The sequence below is a fragment of the Macaca mulatta genome, chromosome X (assembly GCF_049350105.2).
Source record: "Macaca mulatta isolate MMU2019108-1 chromosome X, T2T-MMU8v2.0, whole genome shotgun sequence".
Classification (NCBI taxonomy): Eukaryota; Metazoa; Chordata; class Mammalia; order Primates; family Cercopithecidae; genus Macaca; species Macaca mulatta.
In genome coordinates this window covers 110,607,543-110,632,596 of record NC_133426.1, presented here as the reverse complement: position 1 = coordinate 110,632,596, position 25,054 = coordinate 110,607,543, and the positions used below count along the sequence as shown (strand labels likewise).

At 42.9% G+C, this 25,054-nt stretch overlaps 1 pseudogene; it reads right to left on the bottom strand.

Annotated features, from left to right (window-relative positions):
* Positions 1 to 11,101: 11,101 nt before the first annotated feature.
* On the bottom strand, positions 11,102 to 12,978 carry H2BW1B (H2B.W histone 1B; annotated as a pseudogene).
* Positions 12,979 to 25,054: the final 12,076 nt, after the last annotated feature.

Genomic DNA, 25,054 nt, shown 5'->3' with positions numbered 1-25,054 from the left:
TACAGCCAAATTCTTGGCCACTGTAAATCCAGGATCACCTTTCCTCAAGCTTCCAATAACATCTTCTGAGTTTCTGTCTGATAACTCACCAGAAGCACCTTTAACACTCATAGTTCTAGCAACATATCAGTGATCATCATATATGTATTATCAAAGTCAGAGATCCTTTCTCTACAGCAAATAATTCTTTCTAAATCCTCATTGGAATTGCATTTGGCCTCCATATTTCCCCCAGCTGTCTCCTTAAGGCACTCTAGGCTTACTGTGTCATGCATATCAAAATGCTTCCAGCCTCAAGCCTTAACCTAGTTCCAAAGCCGCTTACACTCTTTCAGGCGTTTCGTTATCGAATCGGCCCACTGCTTGGCAATGGAATCCCTATTAGTTTTGTCGTTATCCTGACAATGTACCGTACACCTGGTGGCTTAAACAGCAGAAATTTATTGTTCACCGTTCTGGAGGATGGAAATCCAAATGAAAGCGTCAGCTTGGTTGTCTCCCTTTTAGTAGGAATGGGGAAAGATCTCGCCAAGGTATCTCTTCTTATCTTGTAGATGGCCCACTTCTCCCTATGGCACTTCACATTTTCTTCCCTGTACACATGTCTGCATGTCTGAATTTCCGCTTTTGATAGGCACAATGCACGACAGCCATTTTGAGTTAGAGCCCACCCTAAAGAATGTGATTTAACTTGAGTACCCCAGTAAGGAAATCATCTTTAAGTAGAATAGAGATGAGAGGTTAGGAGTCCAATTCATGTATTTGGTGTGGCAGGGGCAGCAGGGGACACAACTGAACCCATAGGACGTAGGAATCCTGAGTTGTAGATGTGAATATCTCCTGTCTCTTCCAGTGTGTTAAGAGAACTCTGGTGACTGATGAAGGAGAATAACATGATCCCTACTCATGTTTTTTCAAGTCTACTTGAATGTTGAGTAATTTTATTATATATATTTGTCACTGTTCAGCTCAAAGGGCAGAGAAGATATTCTGTGATTTCAATCTTCGGAAATGTAGGACTATTTGCTTTAAAGTCCTAGATTTGGCTAATTTTGTTTAGTGATTCATTTGCACTTTTATAATAACTTGTAAACTCCACCATTCAGTAGCATGTACAAACCTGTAAGGGACAGCGCTGTCAGTGAAACCATGAGATCAACGTCAGATAGTCTCCAAAAATAAACGCTTTTCTGTAGCCCATCAGAAGGAGCTTAGGACTCTCCAAGAGAGACAAAACACAAAGGTTCTTTACCTTTCATAGAGCCCTGTGACCTCAAGTAAATGAATGGGAGTAAGGGAGGATACTAGGGGAAGCATCCCTGAATAGCCCAGGCAAAAAGGGCACAATGCTTGATGGAGGAATGGGAATAAATGTTTACATTTTTAAGGCCTAAATTACAAGAATTCTGGTGGGACATGATACATTCAGGACTCTCCTTGGGATCGTGAGGGTGAAGATTTAAGATAAAGAGCCACCTCAGAAGAATCATTACTTATTTTTACTCTGGGGAATTAAACAAGTATCATAAAAAGACTTGGAAAAACATTTTTTTTTCCTAAGCAGACCAGGAGAAACTACCACAATTCAACTGCAAGTCAATCCCTCTGGGTGGTGCCTTCAGTTTTTCCTATCCTTTTGGAAGCCAAAGGATCTATGCGGACATGTGCACACTTTCCAAAACAGAACTCTGCACATCAGAGGAAAAAAAATCTTTTGTCTATAAATCACTTAATTTCTATCATGCTCATTTCCGCTGCTTCAAAATGCCAGTGTTTGTCCATACAACATTAAAAAAAAATGCATCAGAAGCGGGTTTTAGACTTGAAGTCTGGAAGCTCAAAGCTGACTGACACTAATGAAATTTAGGAAGGAGATGGGGGAAATGGGGTTTGATGCTGAAGATCCAAGGGGAAGTGAGGACATCTGATTGTTCAATTCAGTGGGTGCAGGAGGAAAAAGGAGACCTAAGGAGCCTTCGTGATCTGACGGTGAGGTTTACAGAAAAGACAACCTAAAAGGAAAATGGCTTTACTGCTTCTGTAAAAAAGTATAACCCTCAACCTAGAAAACAGATGTATTAATATTACAAAGGTAACCCACTAGGTTGTTTTTTACAACAGGACCCATATTATGGAAGTCATTTAAATATCTAGGGCCTGGCGCAGTGCCTGTAATCCTACGACTTTAGGAGTCCGAGGTGGGTGAATTACTTGAATTCAGGAGTTCGAGATCAGCCAGGGCAACATGGAGAAACCCGTTTCTACCAAAAATACAAAAATACACACACACACACACACACAAACAGCCAGGCACAGTGACACATGCCTGCAGTCTCATCTTCTTCAGGGGCTGAGGTAGAACTGCTTGAACCCAGGATGTCCAAGCTACAATGAGCCAAGATGGCACCATTGCACTATAGCCAGGGTGACAAACTGAGACCCAACCGTAAAAAAAAGTAATAATAAAAATATATAAAAATATATACATAATGTAAAATGTATATAACACATATAAAAATATGTATAATATATAAAAAGAATAAATAAATATCTTAGCAGTCGCCCATCCACAAAATGTATTTGTTTTTGATGACATAAGTACATCACAGAGTTCAAGAGCCAATACCTCTCCAAGCTCCCTAGAAACTGAAGTTATTACTCTAACTAGTTCTAATGTATCTGATTCGGTCTGTTCTTTTCCAGATTATAGCCTTTTCTTTCTGGAAATGCCCACCTTCAGGACTTGGAACTAATGCATCGTTGTGATGATGGAAACGTCAATCAGAGGAGTCCAAGCCCCACTCGCCACTGGCTCAGTACATGAAGGCCCTACGGTTCCTGGGCCACGGCCATTGGCCCACAGTGCTTGTTCAAACAGCGTGGGATAAAGTCACTCCTGCAGTTCTCACTCCCTAAATTCCTCTGGTGGCCTGAAACCATCATCTCTAGAATGCTGAGATGTGTGCTGTCGTGGACTCCATAGAGAGGGATGGATTGTCATTGGAGTGTCAGATTTTAGGGGAACCCCTGAAAAAAGAGGTTGATGAGGGAATTCGGAACACTCAGGGGCTCCAAATCTAGAGGATCAGATGTTGAGACCAGGTTCTAGTCAAGCTGCTATTAACAAGTACTGACTCCCCATATTCTCCTTACTGTTGTTCTGTGCATCTGTTTATGTACAGCCAAGGCCCCAGAAGGGAGAAAGAGGGTCTATAATGGTTAAAAACTTCATGTAACTTAAGGGCAATCACTACGGCATGGAGAAGGAGGATCAACTAAAGGGGAGAGGTCACCCTGCTAGCGATAAGTCCAATGTAAAACCATTCCGGAGCCTACCTCTTCGACCCAGAGAGTAAAGGACCTCTTCTTATGCACATGCTCTGTGTGTGCCACCCAGCAGCATCTCAAGAAGTGTGTGCTGAATAGTCTGCATCTCAGGAAGGCTGCTCATTCTTGAATGCTCCTCCTATTGGCCCACTGATCTCATCTGTTTGCCCCTCCCTCCAGGCTCCTGACAGTCCCGTGATGGCTTTGACGCATGGAGAATGATGGATGTTAGCCTATCACAGAGGTAACTTTTCAGAGGACTAGAGTGGCCTCTGCCTGTCTGAGAGCTCTGAGCTGTCATGTAAGAAGTCAGCCTCTACTGCTGGAGACACCACAGTGATAGGCTCTGAGGGGCCTTGGAGGGGTGCAGAGGCCCAGCTAAGCTCAGCCCTCCAACCAGCCGCTCCAAAGCACCAGACATGCCGGTACAAGGTGTCTGAGACCTTCCCCAGTGACCTTAGGATCGGGTGAATAGCACTGAGTGAGGTTCCTCTGGCTTCTACTTATTAGGGACATTTAAGCACAGTGGAGCCTGTCTCCTCATTGCATCATAGGTCCCACGCATGATCTTGTGGCCTCGTTCTCTCACAAGGATTTGTGGGAGTGAAATTTCCACCACGGACTCCCAATGGATTCAACATCTTCTAGGTTAACAAACCAATTCTAAGGAGGCTCGTTTGACCCGGGCTTGTTCTAGAGTTCACCTCGAGGATGGCCAGTGGGTCGGTCATCTGCTGCTACTTTGGGGGATACTGGAGCCACTGTGGAATTCCCTGGGACAGTTGCCTTGAGGTTTAGCTTGACACATCCCCTCTCCATTTCTCATCCCCTCTCCATTTCGGGAGACAGTAGGCAGGGGCGAGGAGATGGTATTGGAAGCCAGATTCCGTGGCAATCAGGGGGAATAGTTTGCCACAAAGTCCCGAGTGGGTAGTGTACCAAGCTAGGAGCACTTTATAGATGCTCCCCAGCAACTTCCTGTCAGGACTCTGAGCATTTTTCTCTCTACCTCTTTACTAACATGTGGCTCAGGGGGGAAATGTCATCCTCCCTTATCTCACTATCAGCCCGAAGCAAACAGATGGGGCCCAAGAAGCCAGGAGAGCATGTTCATACAGCTGTCTGGCATTGGATCCCACTTCTACCACCTGTGATTGCCCGAGGGCAGGAATCTCAGAATTAGGACCAGGTACACCTGCGATTCATTGGTAGCTGACTATGTGTCTGGCACCCCATCTGCATCATCACCCTGGATCTTCACAAGAAACTTCTAGACCCGTATTCCACAGAGGAGGAAACTGAGGCTCAGAGAGGTCAAGTCACTTGCCCAAGGCAGTACAGCCAGTAAGAGGCACAGCTGGGGTCTGAGTCCAGGTCTCCTCTGAACCCCAAACCCATGCCCTCAATCACTCCTGCTGTCGAGTCTGGTCCCATTAGCTCACATGAGTCCTAAGACCCAAACAGACACTCTAATGGTGTTTTGTCTCTTTCCCATAAGCCTAGCCACATCATTTATCTCCAGGAAAATAAAGCACCAGAATGTCAAAGAGAAGAAATCATGAAAAAGATGCTATTAAAAGTAAATTGGTCTCACTGCCCACCAATTTTTGTGTACCAAACCCTTTGGGATGTTCTTATTCTATCCCCAGATTGTTCCCCAAAAGAGTGGCCACACGTCCTGATTTTGCCTATTGTCCCAGCCCAATGATTCCTAGTACCCCATTCACTCCGAACACTGCCCCCACATTTATTTGACAAGAAATTATGCTCTCACCCTATCTATGAAAAGGCAAAGAAGCCTCACACATCAGGTCTTTGGCAACCCTGACACACCATACTGAGCGAAGTACTGCAGCTCTCCCAAAACACAGTGTGCTCCCAGAGGAAGAAATAAGGATAAACAGATGAGGAATATGATTTAGAGAGGATTCCTAGTACAACCCAGCTTGTTTGAAACTGGAGTGGTCTCAGAAGAAGAGTGGAAGAATGCATGGAACGCAGAGCTAGCCCTAGTTGAGAGTGGGGAGGGTTGAGGACTTGATCTGTGGCAGGTGAGTGTCGGGGAGCAGGTCGACAGACACCCACGGTGATTGCAAAGCAACGGGACCATAGAATTGCCTCCAAGACCAGGAGGCTTACTGATAGGCTCCCTGCGTGGCACTTCATTCAGTCAGATGTGGAGTTGGTGGCCTGTGATGTCAGCCATGCGGTGACTACAATAGACCCTCCCGCTGGTGGTCAACCGTCATTGTCTGTTCCTCACATCCACTGGCAGTTGCCTCCGAGATGGCTGAGCCTTCTGAGACGACCTCCGACAAAGGCCTGAACACCAAGGAGGCCATAGCGGCCAACATCACTACGGCTCACAAGCAGAAGAAGAAGACAAGCAGCTGATATTTCTGTTTTGACCTTTTCTTGTTTGTTTTGTTTTCTGTAAAGTAAAGGTCCTTTTCAGTTAAGTATCACCAAGATTATGACACAACGAAGGATGCATGAGGTGTTTCCAAAGAGGTGGAAAGTAGATTTCACAACGTGGAGTGGCTTTTGTTGTTATTGCCATATGGGTCAGTTTGAGCAGACACAGGAGGTTATCTTTGTTTTGGTCAGATTTTTTGTTCTTCATTTTTGTCAAGCCAAGTTTTAAGGCTAGCTCTCATACCATGATTTGTCTTTTTTTATATTTAACCATTTTATCAATCGGTCAGAATGAGAAATCTCTAAAATCCTTTTAATATAATTTAGCAGGTTAATTTAGAGAATCAATCTATTGGCCATTGACAATTAGAATTCTCAATAGTGTACTGAAGTTCAATTGTGACTGGATGCCATGCCCTTTTCAGAGAAGAAGTAATCCCAAAGATTCCCCCTGTTCCCTGATATAGGCTAAGATAACAAATGACTCGTGGAATTGCAGTTTGCCACCACGCGCTAGCTAGACCAGCGGTCCCCAACCTTTCTGGCACCAGTGACAGGTTTCAGGGAAGACAATTTTTCCACGGAATGGCACTGGGGGAATGGTTTTGGTATGACTCAAGTTCATTACACTTATTGTGCAATTTATTTCTATTATTATAATATTGTAATGTGTAATGGCATAATTTTACCACTCACCATAACTGAGAATCAGTGGGAGCCCTGAGCTTGTTTTCCTGCAACTAGACAGTCCCATATGGGGGTGATGGGGGGACAGTGACAGATCATCAGTCATTAGATTCCAATAAGGAGCATGCAACCTAAGATTCCTCCATCTCCAATGAATCTATTAGACTCCTGACCCCTCATCTCTCTCCTACTTGAAGATAGGTCCTTCACTGGGGTACTCAAGTTCAATTGCATTCATTAGGGTGTGCTCTAACCAAAATGACTAGCAAGCATTTTGCATACCAAAAGGGGAAATTCAGACACAGAGACCTGTGTCCAGGGAAGAAAATACGAAGTGGCATGTAGAGAAGTGGGTCATTTACAAGCCAAGGAAAGATCCCTGGAAGAGATCCTTCCCTCTTACTACTCAGAAGGAAACAACCCAGCTGACGTTTTGATTTCGACTTCCAGCCTGCCAAAACATGAAAAATAAATTCCTGCTGTTTATGCCACCAGGTTTTTGGTACTTTGTCAGAATAGCCCTAGCAAACTGCTAGAGATTCTGTTGCCAAGCAGTGGGATGATGCAATAAGGAATATCCGAAAGACTGGAAGAGGCCTTGGAATTAGGAAATGCATAGAGGCTGGAAGCATTTTGATATGCATAATACAAGAAGTCTAGAGTGCCTTTATGAAACAGTGGAGGGAAAATATGAACCCAAATGCAATTGAAAGGAGGATTAAGAAAGAATACTTTGCTTTAGAGAAAGGATCTCTGATGTAGAGAATACATATATCATAATCACAGAAATGTTGCTAGAACTATGTGTGTTAAAGGTGCTTGTGGTGGGTTTTCGGACGGAGACTAGAAAGAGGTTACTGGAAGCATGAGGAAAGGCGATCCTAGTTTTACAGTGGCAAAGGGTTGGGCTGTATTGTGTTCTTAGTGTCTTTGAGGAAAGTAGAAATTGTAAGTGATGAACTTGCACATGCAGCTGATTTCTAGTGTTTGAGCTCTGGGCACAATACCCCAAAATAAGGACTTCAGAAGTAGTCTTGGATGAAAAATATTTTATCTGACGTTCTTGGTCCTCCTGTCTCTCAGTCCCATTCAGCCCGGGGGGCTAAACATAGAGAACAGACTCCCACTTCTGGAAGGTGGGTCCTAGAAACCAGAAGCCCATTTTTCTAAAGAGTGTAAAAAAAAAAATAGAAATGGTATTGTGATATTTTCCATATTTTCATGTAAAAACTGTCCATGAAGAAATGAGCTAACCTATCTTGTTTGAATGGAAGTCACGAGACCCCCATTCCAGAGAGGGTCCTGCCCCATATCTGGGAGGAAGGACTGTGTGCTCAAATAGGCCAAGCAGAGTCTAGATGGATGGACCTTGGCGGGTTTCCCCCACTCAGTCTATGAGCATTAGATCGTAGCCTTTTTGTCCCATCATATTTCTACACAGCTGTCCATACTCCTTTGAGCCCAGGCATAAAAATAGATAATCTCCCATCTATCTTTGGTTATTAACATTAAAGGCTCCCGGGGATACACATTAAATAAGTTGATATGCCTTATGTCCTATGGCTCTCCCTTTTGTGACTTCAATTTTTTCAGCGAAACTTAAGAGGACCAGGGAGAACCGTGGCCACTATACTGAAAAACTTAGAAAAATATTTAGGACTTAATCTGGTTTCTTCCAGATCCATACAGTAAATGGGAGAGAAGAGAGAGAAATTAGCCAAGGAAACATTGAAGAAAAGAAAGCCATCACTGGATGATTCAGAAGCTACTCAAAGTATGCAGATACCTTGCTCTGGAAACAGGTGCAAGGGAGTGCCTGGAAAACCATTAGCTAAAAAGGTGAGGCAGGTGGCTCACAGATTCAATCCACTATCTCTGCAGAAGTTAGGTATTGAGATATAGGAGATATGGGTATTCAAGAAAGATCTGTAGACAACTTCTTGTCTGATGGCCCGGACTCACACGAATTCCATGGAAGGCCAACAACTTTTTCAGAATTTTATACCAGAAAAACTAATAAAATACACCTCCATCAACAGCATTAAAATCATACAACCCATCGAGGAACCAAAGCAGCACACCCCTCTAATCACAGGTTTCCCCTTCAACTCCCATTGAACATCCCTGGACAACTAATTCTTCCTAGTTCATACCGGCAGACCTGATCATACTTTGGGCTGTGGCTTCTCGGCTGCAGGTGCCTCACTGGCTGACACAGATCCGAGTGGAGCTTGTGCTGCTCCATCGGACACCATTCCATCATCCCTACGATGCACAGAGGCCAGGCATGAAGGTCTCCAAAAACAGAAGATTCTAGCCTGAAAAAAAGCAGAATCAGATAAATCTGAAAAAGTGGGATTCCATTTCTAGGGAGCCTAGAATAGGTATTGTTCCTTAAACTTTTTGATGTCATTTTCTCTGTACTGTCTTTGGGTCCTTGCTCATGTTTACGAATGAACTCTACGGTACAGGGAATGTTGATGAAAATATTGATTAGACTATGTTTGTCTTATTCATCCTATTTTCCATACATTAATACTTCTTATTAGTTGTTTATGCCATAAAGCTGTTTCCTTTACTTTGTGTTTTCAGTAAGTCACCGCTTGACATCACGATTGCTCACTAGGTTCCCCTTCTCCTCAATCACCCGCTGAAATGCTGTAGTAGATGTGTGAGCGTCCTCTGCCGATCTTCACATCAAAGCAACCTTTTTCTCTTTCTTCCTATAACTCACCGGCATCAGTCCCCTTGAAGTCTCACTCTTCACTCCCCACAGCCCAATCAGAGTTCATTGTTTGTTTGTTTTTTATTATTATTATTATTATACTTTAAGTTCTAGGGTACATGTGCATAACGTGCAGGTTTGTTACATATGTATACTTGTGCCATGTTGGTGTGCTGTGCCAATCTTTCTGTCAAATGGGACATACCAATAAATTTCTAAAGTTATCCTTGCATGTCTACTGGGTAATTTGACGTCTTTTTCAGAAACCATATCCATTAGGATATTTTACCCTGGAGTGTGTTTTTTCCATTTGTAAATTCAGAAATGAACGAGGAGCATTAGTAAAACAGGGTTAACAATTACCCAGTAGACATGCAAGGATAACTTTAGAAATTTATTGGTATGTCCCATTTGACAGAAAGATTGGCGCTTTAAAGCAAAACAATTAGCATAATGAGAAGTAAGTCACTGGGTGAGATGTGGTACTTTGGACCAGGTACACAGCTCTGTCTCTGCAAAGGAACAGGGTTCTGCCAAGCGTCTTTGGTTTTCAAAGTGTTGCTTCGAACATGTAGGACGACCTGGCAGCACTGTCCAGAGCGATTTAGTTGTGGCTGATTTCCTGGGGGTTTTTTTCTTGGTCTCCTTGTGCAGTCAGCATTTCTCTTCAACTATTTTCATAACATTTTTCTAATATTCTGTAAAAACAGAAAGCAACAAATCCTGATGAGAGGACTTCTTGGCTCTACATCCTTTCTCTATGGATCCCAAGTGGAGCTCTGGTGGTGACCTTCCCCCGCTTCCCAACTGCACTACTCAAGGAAGCTCTGGTTACTCTCCTGCCCTGCCCCCGTTTCCCTCATGACCAAATGGTCCTCTGTCAAAGGTGGAATAATCTATGTGGCTATGTGTTGGGTCCCTCTAGGGTGGTTCTTTCACACTTCTGATGGGCTCAAGAAAATTTTGGTTGTTGTCATTTATCCAGCTTTCATTTCATGGTTTGACTGAGAGTGCCATCCTTTATTGGTTTCTACATATGAAAGAGAAGGGTTGCTTATGAGATGTTTCAAAATTCACAGGAAACATTTGACGAAAATGGCGACATAAGGAGTTTCAAGGCACAACATAATAAATTCCTGTGGGTTACAATCCCAGAGTACGTTCTCCTGTCCACATTCTCGGGTGGCTGGACATCCATTAAGAAGGAAATCAATGGGAAATTCAGAGGCTGATCTAAAATTCAGCAATACACTTATAGGAAAAAGTGCTAAAAATACAAAGACTTGGGACCCAGAAGAAAGCACAATGAAAGCTAACCAATATTAACATTAACATGAATATTAATATGCAAATCTCTTGAGGAAATAAGCATTATCTGACTTCCCCTTAATGTTGACCATGCTCTGTATAACTTGATGCTAGGGGCAAGGAACATATACTACTCCTAGCTTTGGATTCATATCCATAAATGACCATGATGACAAGCACTGGAAACAAAAACATCAGGTAAAGATCACAACCCTGTCCCCGCAATCACCAGGCTGCATATCAGTGCATGGTTATTGTGAGTTCAGCCTGCTTCACTCCCCCCACATTGGGAAGTTGACTTTGCTCATAGACTGCAGGTCACTACTTGGCTGCACCACTAAACACTAGGGCATGAACCATTTCCGTGGACACTCCCTAAGCCTACTGACACAAACCTGGAGGTAACAAAGGTTTCTGTTTAAAAAGAAATGAAAAGATATTGTCATGCAAAAAAAAAAAAAAAATGAACTGCAATAGTGATCTCAGAGTCAAGGAAGCCGGAAAGTAAATGGACTCTTGAAAATTTTATTTAGCTATATGTACACTGTAACTGGGCTGCATTTGCTTATTTACATGGATTGGTGATGGAATAGGGGCTGAAAATGTTTAGGAGGGTTACCTTGCTTCCTGTATCAGCATATTCATTTTCTCTGTTGCTGTATGGCATATAGTGAAGTTCTGGAAAATTTCACCATCCAGTCACAGGAGAATGAGAGAGAAAAACGTAAAGATCAATGCAATAATAATATCACCATGAAGATAACCTACAAACAAAACTAATAAAAATGACCATTTAGGAAACTGAGGAAATGAAATGCAATCACAGAAACACCAGCTACTTTTCTTGGAGCAAATTGCACTACAGATATTTTGGAGTTGACAATTTTTAGTACTGAGGTAAAAATGCTTGAAAAATCGCAGGATGTCACATGCCACATGGCCCCCAAGTCAGAAGGGCACCACCCGCCCCAACCTCCAGTGGGGTCCCTCCCTTAGCAAGCCACTGGTCTTTTGGGCTATGTTGGGTGGCTCTGAAAAGACTCTTTGGGTTTCCGTGGTACTCGGGCACTCCTGAGGGAGCAAACTTGCTCCTGGTGTACCTGAGGACAGCCTTCGTGCCTTCGGACTCTGCCAGCTTGCCCATCTCCCCCGGCAGCAGCAGGCGCACAGCGATCCGGGTCTCCCAGGCGGTGATGGTCTGGCGCTTGGTGGAGCGGGCCAGGCGACCAGCCTCGGTGGCAATGCGGTCCAATATGTCATGGACCAAAGAATCCATGACACTCACAGCCTCCCGGGAAAGGCTGAGGCCCTGGTGAACTTTCTTCAGCACCCGGCGGAAATAGGTGGCGAAGCTGTCCCCGCGGCAGTCGGCGTGGCACCTGCGGGGCCCACGGCACCCTCGCTTCCTCTGCTTGCTCTGCTTCTGGGCCATCGTAGAGTTGGCCTCTTTGGGCTCCTGGGTGATCAGCTGTTCCTCAGAGGTCGTCTCAGAGGAAGCTTCAGCCATGGCGGAGGCAGCAGCCATCAGACGGCAGGACCAGACAATGGCGGTTGTGGATCGGGGAAGTGGGGGCACTTGGGTACGCAGCATGGCTCCACGCCTCGGGCCAGCTTCACGTCTGATTGGATGAAGTGTCACGCAGGGAGCCTCTCAGCAAACCTACTTGCGTTGAAGGTGACTGGATGGTCCCGTTGCTTGGCATCTCATCAACCAATCACAATAGGCATCTGCGGGCCTAAGCGCCCCTTGTGGCCTAGCTCGGAGAAAGTTACACAGACAGATGTCCCACAGGGAAAAAACACGTTCGCCGTCTTCAGTTGATCCATACCACACCGTGAGCACTTTGAAGGGTGTCACTGAAAACTCCCAAAGTTTAGCAATTTCAGCTCATGATCCTTGAAGAGAGACAGACCTCCTGAACCCAAGTCCATTATGCCAGAGGAATGACTGTGGCCACGTGTGGAACAATTCTCACCCATCTCAGAATCTACTGTTATCCTGGGCTAAGCCACCCTGGCTTGAGCAGGAACTCCCTGACATGGCCACTGAGGGTTCCTAGGCATCAAAGGACCTGGTGGTGTGGCTCCTAGCTTCAGTTCTGATCAACATCTTCCGTGAATCAGCAGAACGATAAATGGCCATACCTCAGCCTCCAAGCAGACAATAGAAACAGAAAGGCGCTTTTGTTAAAAACACATGACAACACTCAACATTGACCAGGTTTAAAAAAACATTTAAAAAAGGAAAACAAAACAACAACCACAAATCACAACTCGGAAGCTGGAAATGGCTAACAAGTTTAAGAGGTACTGGGTTAAAAAATATCACCTTAAATATCCTAGGAAGCCCCTGAGAGAGAGAGTCAGGGATTCCAAAATGAAAATTATTTTCAAGTTAGAAAGATGGCTTTCAAGAGCCTCTGATAATATATGCAAAGACATTCCTTAAATGCCTTTAAGTAACATTAATTTGCAGGAATTGAACAGAAAGATTCTTAAGAAATGCTGAAGAAATAAAGGTCATCAATGAACTGTCATTTCAAAGGTTAGGCTTTCAAGTGTATTTCCTGTAATGTCTTTAACAATTTATTCTACTCCTAGTAAATCGGTTCACTATTAAGAAGGACAAATAAGCTCATTTTTGTTATTAGATAACATCATATATAGTAAACTCTGTGACTGAAGTCTAGTAAACAATTTCTGAACAGTCCCCTTTACAAATGATGATTTTATAAATCTACTTAAATGTTTAGCAAGCCAGTCCTTCTCTTAGTTTGGTACAAGGCACAAGAGACCTGTCCACAACAATCTCTGCATTCATATCAGTAAGTCAGCATGACAGTTTTCTTTTAAAAAAAAAATCAAACAAACAACAGGGAAAGAGCCACATCATTTTTCTTCACAATTTGCAAGATTAAACATCCCAGGGAGGCTCTCATGGGCTCATTTCCGGATCACCTCCCCAAACTTTCAGTCATGGCTGGTGGCGGCTCAAGGACTGGAAAGCCTTTATTGCCTGAGCCAGTGGTGACTATGGCATGACCTACTCTCACAGGATGCTCCCATCATCTAAGTGATGCAAAATTGTAACATATAGTCCTTAGTCCTTATTTTGTTTCTTTAGTTTCTTTAATTCTTTTGTCTTTTTGGGGTTTTTTTTGTTTGTTTGTTTGTTTTGTTTTTGAGACAGAGTCTCACTCTGTCACCCAGGCTGCAGTGCATTGGTGCGATCTCGGTTCACTGCCACCTACGCCTGCTGGGTTCAAGAGAGTCTCCTGCCTCAGGCTCCCCAGTAGGTAAGACTACAGGGATGCACCACAACACCTGGCTAATTTTTGTACTTTTAGTGAAGTCGGGGTTTTATCATGTTGGCCACGCTGGCCTTGAACTCCTGGCCTAAAGTGATCCACCCACATCGGCCTCCCAAAGAACTGGGATTACAGGCATCAGCCACTGTGCCCTGCCTGTTTCCTTAATTTTTAATACAGTCATAATCTTTATTGCATCAGGCTGTTTTCTGTTTTATTTTAAGTTCAGGAGTACATGTCCAGAATGTACAGGTATTTTAGAGAGGTAAACGTGTGTCATGGGGCTTTGCTGTGCCGGTTATTTCATCACCCAGCCATTAAGCCTAGTAACCATTAGTTGATCCTCTCCCTCCTCCCACTCTCCACCCTCCGATAGGCCCCAGTGTGTGTTGTTCCTCTCTATGTGTCCATGTGTTCTCATCATTTAGTTCCCACTTATAAGTGAGAACATGTGTTATTTGTTTTTCTGCTTGTATTAGTCTGTTCTCACGCTGCTATGAAGAAATAGGCAAGACTGGGTTATTTATATAGGAAAGAGATTTAATTGACTCACAGTTCCACAGGGCTGGGGAGGCCTCACAAAACTTACAATTATGGTGGAGGGAAATGCAAACGCGTCCTTCTTCACGTGGTGGCAGGAAGGAGAATGCAGAGCGAAGGGGGAAGCCCCTTCTAAAACCATCAGATCCTGTGAGAAATCACTCACTATCTTGAGAACAGCATGGGGGAAAGCACCCCCACGATTCAATCACCTCCATCTGGTCCCACCCTTGACATGGGGGGAGTATGGGAATTACAATTGAAGGTGAGATTTGGGTGGGGGACACACAGCCAAACCATATCACTGTTCTTGCAGTAGTTTGCTAAGGATAATGGCCTCCAGCTCCATCCAAGTCCCTGCAAAGGACATGATGTCATTCTCTTTTATGGAGGCATAGTATTCCATGGTATATAGGTACCAGAGTTTCTTTATCCAGCCTGTCGTTCAGAGACATTTGGGTTGATTTCATGTCCTTGCTATTGTGAATAGTGCTGCAGTGAACATATGCATGCACGCGTCTGTATAATAAAACGATTTCTATTTCTTTGCGAATATGCCCAGTAATGGCATTGCTGGGTCGAATGGTATTTCAGACTTCAGGTCTTTCGAGAATTGCCACACTGTCTTCCACAGTGGTTGAAATAATTTACACTCCCCCAAAGACAGTGCGTAAGCATCCCTTTCTCTCCACAACTTTGCCAGCATCTGTTATTTTTGGACTTCATCATAGTACCCATTCTGACTGACGTGAGATGGTATCTCATTGTGGTTTTGATTTGCGTTTCTCTAATATCAGTGATGTTGACCTTTTTTATTTGCTTGTTTGTCCCATGTATGTCTTCTTTGAGAAATGTCTGTTCATGTCCTTTGCCCATTTTTTAATGGGGTTGTTGGTTTATTTCTTGTAAATGTGGTTAAGTTCCTTACAGATGCTGGATATTAGAACCTTGTCAGATGCACCGTTTGAAACAATATTCTCCTATTTGGTAGGTTGTGAGTTTACTGTTTGGAGAGTTTATTTTGCTGTGCAGAAGCTCTTTAGTTTTACTAGATATCATTTGTCAATTTTTGCTTTCGTTGGATTTTTTTTGGCATCTTAGTCAAGAAATCTTTGCCTGTTAGTGGTGTCCATGTCCCAAATGGTGTAGCCTAGGTTGTCCTCCAGGGTTTTTATACTTTTGGGTTTTACTTTTAAGTCTTTAATTCATATCATGTTAATTTTTGTATATGATGTAAGAAAGGGGGTTCAGGTTCAATCTTCAGCATATGACTAGCCAGCACCTCCAGCACCATTTATTGCATAGGAAATCCTCTCCACATTGCTTGTTTTTGTCAGGTTTGTCAAAGATCATATAGTTGCAGGTGTGCAGTCTTAATTTCTGGGTTTGTCTCAAAATAATAATAATAATAATAACAATAATACTAATTTCTGGGTTCTCTATTCTGTTCCATTGGTCTGTGTGTCTGTTCTTGTACCAGTACTGTAGCCCTGGAGTATAGTTTGAACTCGGGTAGCGTGATGTCTCTAGCTTTCTTCTTTTTGATTAAGATTGCGTTGGGTTATTTGGGCTCTTTTGTTGGTTTTGCGTGAATTTTAGGATATTTGTTCCAGTTCTGTGGAGAATGTCAATGGTAGTTTAATGGGAATAGCATTGAATCTGTAAACTGCTTTGGGCAGTATGGTCATTTTAATGATACTGATTATTTCTATGCAAAAGCATGGAGTATTTTTCCATTTGTTTGTGTCACTTCTGATTTCTTTGAGCTGTGGTTTGTAGTTCTCCTTGTAGACAGCTTTCACTTTCTTGGCTAGCTGTCTTCCTAGGCATTTTATTCTTTTTGTGAAAATGTGAATGGGAGTTCGTTCGTGATTTGTCTCTCGGGTTCATTGTTGTAGATGTACAAGAGTGCTGGTGATTTTTACACATTGATTTTGCATCCTGAGGATTTGCTGAAGTTGTTTATTAGCTTGAGAGGCTTTTGGGCTGAGGTGATGGGAATTTCTAGATACAGGATCATGTCATCTGAAAACAGGGACATGATTTTGACTTCCTCTCTTCCTATTTGAATGCTCTTTATTCCTTTCTCTTGCCTGATTGCCCAGCCCCGAACTTCCAAGACTATGTTGAATCAGAGTGGTGAGAGAGGGCATCCTTTTCTTGGGTCAGTTTCCAAGGGGAGTGCTTCCAGCTTTTGCCCATTCAGGATGATGTTGGCTGTGGGTTTGTCATAGATGGCTCTTATTATTTTGAGGTGTGTTCCTTCAGTACATAGTTTATTGAGAGTTTTTAATATGAAGGGTGTTGAATCTTATCAAAAGCCTTTTCTGCAGCTATTGAGATAAACGTGGTTTTTCTCTTTAGTGCTGTTTATGTGATGAATCATAAGTGTTGCTTTGCGTATGTTGAACCAACCTTGCATCATGGGGGTCCCGGGGATGAAGCCCACGTGATCGTGGTGGATACGTTTTTTGGTGTGCTGCTGGATTCGGTTTGCCAGTATTTGATGAGGATGTTTGCATCAATGCTTATCAAGGATATCATCCTGAAGGGTTTTCTTTTTCTGTTGTTGCATTTCTCCTGCGTCAGTTTTAAACAATCATCGTTTTACTCCTCTTGTTAATTTATTCTATTGCCCTTCCTTCTTGGCACCTCCAATCATCTTCTTGTGATCATTTTACATCTCTTTAAATGACATTCTTCAGAAGTGTCTTTAACAAAGTGTTTGTTGGTATCTACATTAAGAGTTTTCCATTTCTCTCAGATCTCATCATTAGGCCCTGGAAGAAATGGACTCTGAAATAAAGTTTAGTGTGTGAGAAACTTATTTAGGGTCAATAGCTGAGGAAGGGTCAGGAGGCAGGCAGGAGTGGGCGTAGGGAGAAGTTCGTCTCCAGTGCAAGGCCAGTGGAATCCTATTGGGATCCCAGGGTGAGATCTGAAGATAAAGGGGCCCATCAGGGTATTCGCCATTGTGCCAAAATACCAGACCGTTCGACTTCTCCTGGATCAGGCAGCGTGTATGGTCAAGTCAGGTAAGAGTAGTTACGGAAATACCGGAAAGGACTAATAGCTCAGGACTGGCAGCTGCGTGCCTTCCCAACTCCAGAAACAGCAAATCCATCCTTAAAGGGGACACTGGCTCGTCCACACCTACCACAGCCTCATTTTCAAATAATACTTTAGCTAGCAATGACATTCTGTGTTGACACACATCTCCTCTGATTTTGGCTTTTATTTCTTGAAATAAGGAGGTTGGCTGCCAAACTATTTGTTCTTACTTTATAGGCCATGTAGTTGTCTTTTTTTCTTTTCTCAGCTATTGTGACTTCTGTTTTTACTTTTCTTAAGCTTTAGAAGGATGGGTACAAGTGTGCTCCCTGAAAGTAGGATATCAGGTCTTCCTTCAATTCTGTAAAATTACCAGCTATTTTCCCTTTGATAAGAATTCTTCCCAACTTGCCCAGTATTACTTATGGGATATACTATGTGCTTTTTAGTCAAATCCTTAAGGTTTATCAGTTCTCCTCACTCCTTTCTCATGTGTTATGTCCCAATGAAATTTTCATAGCGACTTTACATCTGTCTTCTCATTCTCCAATTCTCTGTCCAACTGTGCCTACTCTGCTATTTAAAATTTCTTTAATTCTGTGTTGTAGCCATTCAACTTTCATATTTTGACAAAGCTCTATGACATAGGCCTGGGCAATGATTTTTTGGATATGACCCTGAAAACGTAGGCAACTAAAGCGAAGAGTGGACAAAAGTGATGGTGTCAATTTAAAAACATTTTTATAAAACTAAATAAATAATAGAATGAGGAGACAACCTGTTACCCAATGCAATGCCTACACGACCTAATTAAATTTCTACCCTGCCTTAAGTCTGCTTGTCTTTAGGAAACAGGGTGCCTGACATCAGAATTTCACCATCGTGACCAAAGCAGCCGAGACTGATGGGATGCAACATGACAGTTCAACTGATCTTTGAGGAACCTGGAACTTCATTATAATCTAATTACCATACGAACTGACCCGCCCAACAGCAGCATGAAGATTGACAATCACCATGACAACGGCTGAAAGAAACCATGAATGGACAATAAAGAAGGTGGCATCTGTTTTCGAGAAGTTCTGCACCTATTCAGAGAAAAGACATGAGTATTCCTCCCCGTGCTTTTAATGCCCAATCCCTTCATTAAAGATCCCCTATACCTGTGATTTTCCGACCAGGGAAAGATACCACCTTTTAGGGGACCTCGTTTGTCAGTAACAAACCTACAGAACTCGAGAAAATACTATCAACTGTACATCTGATAAGAGGCTAATATCCAAAATATAGAAGGAATACGAACAATGCAATAGCAAGAAAACAAATAATTCAATTCTAAAATCAACAAAGGACCTCAATAGACTTTCTGAAAAGAAGCAGCACAAACGGCCAGTGGGTACATTAAAAATGCTCAGCAACGTTAATCACGAGGGCAGTGCAATTTATTTATTTATTTATTTATTTTTTGAGACTGAGTCTCTCTCTGTTTCCCAGGCTAGAGTGCAGTGGAACGATCTTGGCTCACTGCAACCTCTGCTTCCCAGCGTCAAGCTATTCTCCTGCTTCAGCCTCCTGAGTAGCTGGGATTACAGGCGCCCACCACCACGCCCTGCTAATTTTTGTATTTTCAGTAGAGACGGGGTTTCACCATCTTGGCCAGGCTGCTCTTCAACTTCTGACCTCATGATCCACCTGAATCACCCTCCCAATGTGCTGGGATTACAGGCATGAGCCACTGCGCCTGGCCTAGCAATGCAAATTTAATCCACAGTGAGATGTCACCTCACACACCTGTTTGAATAGCTTTTACCAGAAAAGATGAAAGTCATAACAGTATTGTCGAGAATGCAGAGAAAAGGGCACTCTTGTGCACACTTGGTGGAAATGTGAAGTAGCAGAGCCATTATGGAATACAGTGTGGAAATTCCTCAAAAAACGGAATAATACAAATATTATATGGTCCGGAAATCCCACATACCCGCTCTGGGTCTATAGTCAAAGGGAATGAAATCAGTACCATGAAGAGATATCTGCACTCCCATGTTCACGGCATCATTATACACCATAGTGAAGATGCAGAATGTAACTAAGAGTTCATCATTGGGTACATGGATAATGAAAATATGGTATGTAGACACAAGACAATGCTCCTCATCCTTTACAAAAGCAACGTATGTCATTTGGCACACTGTGGATAAAGCCGGGGAACGTTATGCTAAGTTATGAAATAAGCCAGGCACAGAAAGACAAATACCAAACGCCATACTTACAGGTAGAATCTTAAAAAGCTGAACTCATAGAAGTAGAGAGTAGAAAGATGGCTCCCCAGGGGCTGGGATGTGGTTGGGAAGGGTGGGAGGAAGAAAATGGGGAGTTGCCAGTTAAAGGGTGCCATGTTCTAGATACACAGGATGAGTATGTTTTGAGACCTATTGCACAGCAGGATGGCTACAGTCAGTACTAATGGATTGTGTAAATCAGGACAACCAAGAAAGTAAATTTCGTATCTCTTAGCAGAAAAATGATAGGTAAATGAGGGGATGGACATGTTAATCAGCCTGATGTAATATTTCCACATTGAATACGTATTTCAAAATATCACATTGTATCCCATAAACGCAAACAGTTAAGATTGGACTGTTAAAAATAACATTAATAGAAATACAAAAAGACTGAGCATATCAAATGTTGGCAGAGATGTGGAACAACTGGAATTCCCATGCATTGATAGTGCTCATGGAGAATGGTACAGCCCTTCAGAAACTATTTGCCAGCTCCTTGGAAATTAAACGGACACTTACCATGTGACCTGGCAATCCAATTCCTGCATATTGACTCAAGAGTAATGAAAGCATATAAAAACAAAACAAGACATTTGCAAATAAAAATAATTCAGTGAATGTTAAGAACAAGAGGCAACTCTGCCTGTCAGACATTCCACTCCGTTGAAGTTTGATTAGGCGAAACACTTGTTTATGCAATTTCATTTGAATTCATGCTCAAATGGAGACTGAGTAAGGTGAAGCAAATCAATGATGCATTTCCTTACAGTTCGAGGTATTTCCTGTGAGGTACATTAACCTCAAGAATCATTACTTCTACTAAACTGTGACAGGCTGCCAAACTCAAAGGCTAATGCCATGTCGGATGGACCAGGCACTGGAGCGACACTGGGGAGATCAACGTGGGTGCTGGTGTCGGATTCAACCGAGTAGTGTGGAACTCTGGTAAGGAAGGCCCATGATGTATTTGTGAAGAGATACCAAGTTCCTGGAAGGGACAGAATTCACTCTGCCAGTCCGAGGATTATAGCAAGCACAGTAATTATGTACCTTATTCCTCATTAACACAAAATTCCCCCTGGTTCATGACAAAATACCTCAACAAGCATCCGGTCCACCAAATAGTCCTTGCCTAACATCAATCCCCCAAAGCACATGTGGTTCACCAGGGCCTCTGTGTAGATTTGGGAGCACAGTTAGTTAAATGATGGACATATTTCAGGATTTCAGAAGAATCATGGAAGTAGTAGCAGGCCCATGAGGTGTAGGACCGGCCTGTCACACACATCAGAGAGATGCTGCATGGCAGGGACTGGATTGATGATGCAAGTGAAGAGGATTCAAGGCGCTTTTGTGCTCCACTAATGCCCTATTCAGGTGCTAGCCCATTTGGCCTGTGACCCCAGATGTTTGACGGTGGTCCTTCATAATAAGGTGAAAGAATAAATGCCACTCTTTCAAGCTTCATCCTCCCCGCCACACATTTATTCCCCGCTTATCCAGAAGTGAGGGCCACAATCAAAGAGGAGAAAGGCTGTGATGGGTCAAGAATGAGCACCAAACCCATTGTGCTGGCCACTACACTGGGGTGGGATTCTTATCCTGCCACATAAACGTGGTGGGTTTTGTTTGTCAGGCTCATGTACTTGGAGGTGAAAAAAACATTTTATTACCTGAACTTTCAAATAGCTTGGAGACCAAACTGGGGATGGGAAAAGAGAGAATCATTTTTATCTCTCGATTTTCATTTGACTCCCTTTGTTGTCTTATTGATGGAGTAGGCAGAAGACATTTCCACTCATAGCTATAAATTCAGATCTCTCAACCTCCAAGACTGTGACCAAACAATCAGAAAAAGAAGCTCCCAGAAAGAATGTAAACACAAATTTCCTCCTTAGTCTTGAAGGACATACACCCAGACAGATGCTTTTTTTGGCTGGGTCCCTTAGCACACGTGGAACCAATGGCTGTGGCTCAGTGGCTGTGTCCCTCCAGTGATCCAGTGTAGAGTGGGATTTCAACTCCTCTCGTCGGATGCTCCCATCTTCTCAGTGATGTACGGTTGAAGGTCATGAAGTTTTATTTTTATTTTTTAACAAAAAATTATAACTTGGAAAACAGTTGACCCAGATGAACACTAATGAGTTGGAAGAGTATCTTTAATTACTGGGATATTGAGAGGGGTATATTTTATTTTTAAAAAAATTTCGAACTTAGTATTTCTATAATATGTTTGAATCCTCAGTCATGTATTTCCATGGGAATTCCTTGATACGGGTCATGGTGACAAAATTTAATGAGGGTATCCACGATCTGCTACTACTATTTTCCTTGGTATGATGCTTATAATTTGTTATTTACATGATGCACACCAATTCCTTTAGTGCCTCTTTCACCAAAACACACCATTAGATCACCGATGCTCACTTATTGCCCTTTACCCACCTTCAGCCACAGAGATGAATAATCAGATGTATTCATTTCCCATTCCAGTCTTCAATATCAAGACCCATTTCTCCTCTCCCTTGCCTATAATTTGTCTATGTCAGTCACCCTTACACTTCCAGTCAGCATTCCACAGCTGGATTATGGTGCATTTTAAACATTACTTCACTAACGTTCCCGTATACTTTCTGAATTTACAAACACAACACACAAGAAGAAAGTCCTAATCATTCAATGTTTACATAAATGACTACTCATGAGACTAAGTGCTTAAGAACAGTATGCAAGTATTAACATTCTTTGGTGGAACATTTTCATGTCCTATGGAAAATTTCTGGCAAGTTCATGCAGCACCAATGAGCCTGATAGAAATAAAGTGATTGAGGGGAATGCAGTGTTTTTCAAACAACTCCACAGTTACTTTTTAATCCCTGCAAAGGCAAACAGCTCTGAAAAGAGGCTTCAGCTTCCATAATTTTGTGAGGGATGTGTAAGACCATCTCAAAGCACCACACAGGGACATTCATTGCAGCTAATTTTGTGATAGATTTTTTTCAGTCACTTTTGGAAGCAAGCTTTTTTATTCTTTTTGGAAAACTTTTATGAGATTTTTCTTAAAATTCAAAAATAAGTCCTAATCCTGATAAGGTGGGTCAGTGGCCCTAAATCCTTAGTTTATCTATTTGCAGGTGAGCTGTGGAGGTATTATGGCCCAGCACAGTTAGTTAGCATTGGGCCTAAAATGAAAAACAGATTTCTCCATGGCCTCCTTGATCAGCCATCGTTCCCCTCTTTCCACCTGCATTGTTCACGGAAGCTCTCTGGAGCATCTTGCATTGCCCACATTCTTTCTCTTGAGCGCTTGCGGTTCTGCCACAGGTGAAATCCTCTGTGGTTGGTCTCTCCTGCCAGGGTTTTATCACGTTATTATGAGCTGCAGAAGGATTTGGTTTTGTAGATTATCCAGGGTTCGTTTTATCATTTGCTTGACTTGACATCCTAATCGGGTGTCGGCATCCTACTCCAAAGGGGAATTTACAACTTATTTTGAAAGTACTAATAACAACAATACAATAGACAAATACGGGACTTTAAAGCAATGTACCATACATTTCCAAGGATTGAAATCCCACAGTATGTATTCTCTCCACAGAAGTGAGTGCTAGATATACATAATACTTTTTAAAAAGTAACTGGAAAGTCACAACTGTTTTGAACCTCAGCAATATAGATATAGAAAAACAAACACACACCCATTGGGCCAAGAAGACAACACAATGTAAATTATTTTGTATTAACATTCACATTAATATTAACATTGACATCCCAGGAGGAGAAAGGAGGGATCTTCTTAGATCTCTTACTGCCTCATCATCTTTTTCTTAGTCATTGCAAGGAGCAAGAGACATGCCCCACTACCAGCTACAGATTCATATCTCTAAATCACCACATTTGAAAGCAAGTGAGCAAAGAGTCACAGAGCAAGCAAAAATCATTCTCTGTCCCTCTTCCATGTAATAGGGCAACACCAATGAACGCACATACTGTTTCAGTCCCAGTCATCTTCCATGCTTGTGCTCGTGGGCTGCAGGTTCCTCTGTGGTGAAATGAGTGGAGAATGGGGCTTGGCATTCTCCTTGGACACACCCATCATCCAAAGATGCACAACTGCAACTGATAAAAGTTTGTGTTTTTAAAAACAGGAGTTTATGCACAAGAAAGGAAAAGAATTGGATAAATCTGAAGCAATCAGAACAGTAATTTCATTGCTCAAGATCTTGGAATAGTGAGATGCTTCCTGAAAATTCTACTTGGCTATTTCGTGTACTCTCTTTGCATCCTAATTTGTGTGTTGAAAAGAATTCTGTATATGAGACATGTTCGAAAAACAGGATTAAATAGGTAAGATGTTTATATCAAGAATGTCATTTTATATGTTGCCAAATCAAACATAATGGACATGTGGACTATTCCACCAAATTCTCTGGGGAGAATAAGAGTGAAAATATTAAGAGACTTAGCTACAAAAATAACGTCAATCTGACTAATCCTTATAAACGGAGGCCTGGGAATCGAACTGACAGAAATGACTATGTAGTGAAGTGATTACCTGCAAAATTATCAAATGAAATCAATTATTTCCCATGGAACAAACTGCACCACATATATAGATTGAAGCAGAGTTGACAATGTGTAGTTCTCAGAGGAAGAATGCGTGAAAAATCGGTGGGGGGGGGGGGGGGGCGGAGCAAGATGGCCGAATAGGAACAGCTCCAGTCTCCAACTCCCAGCGCGAGTGACACAGAAGACGGGTGATTTCTGCATTTTCAATTGAGGTACTGGGTTCATCTCACTAGGGAGTGCCGGACAATCGGTGCTGGTCAGCTGCTGCAGCCCGACCAGCGAGAGCTAAAGCAGGGCGAGGCATCGCCTCACTGGGAAGCGCAAGGGGGAAGGGAATCCCTTTTCCTAGCCAGGGGAACTGAGACACACAACACCTGGAAAATCAGGTAACTCCCACCCCAATACCGTGCTTTAAGCAAAGGGGCACACCAGGAGATTATATCCCACACCTGGCTGGGAGGGTCCCACGCCCACGGAGCCTCCCTCATTGCTAGCACAGCAGTCTGCGATCTAACTGCAAGGCAGCAGCGAGGCTGGGGGAGGGGCGCCCACCATTGCTGAGGCTTAAGTAGGTAAACAAAGCTGCTGGGAAGCTCAAACTGGGTGGAGCTCACAGCAGCTCAAGGGAACCTGACTGTCTCTGTAGACTCCACCTCTGGGGACAGGGCACAGCTAAACAACAACCAAAGCAGCAAAAACCTCTGCAGACGCAAAGGACTCTGACAGCTTTGAAGAGAGCAGTGGATCTCCCAACACGGAGGTTGAGATCTGAGAAGGGACAGACTGCCTGCTCAAGTGGGTCCCTGACCCCTGAGTAGCCTAACTGGGAGACATCCCCCACT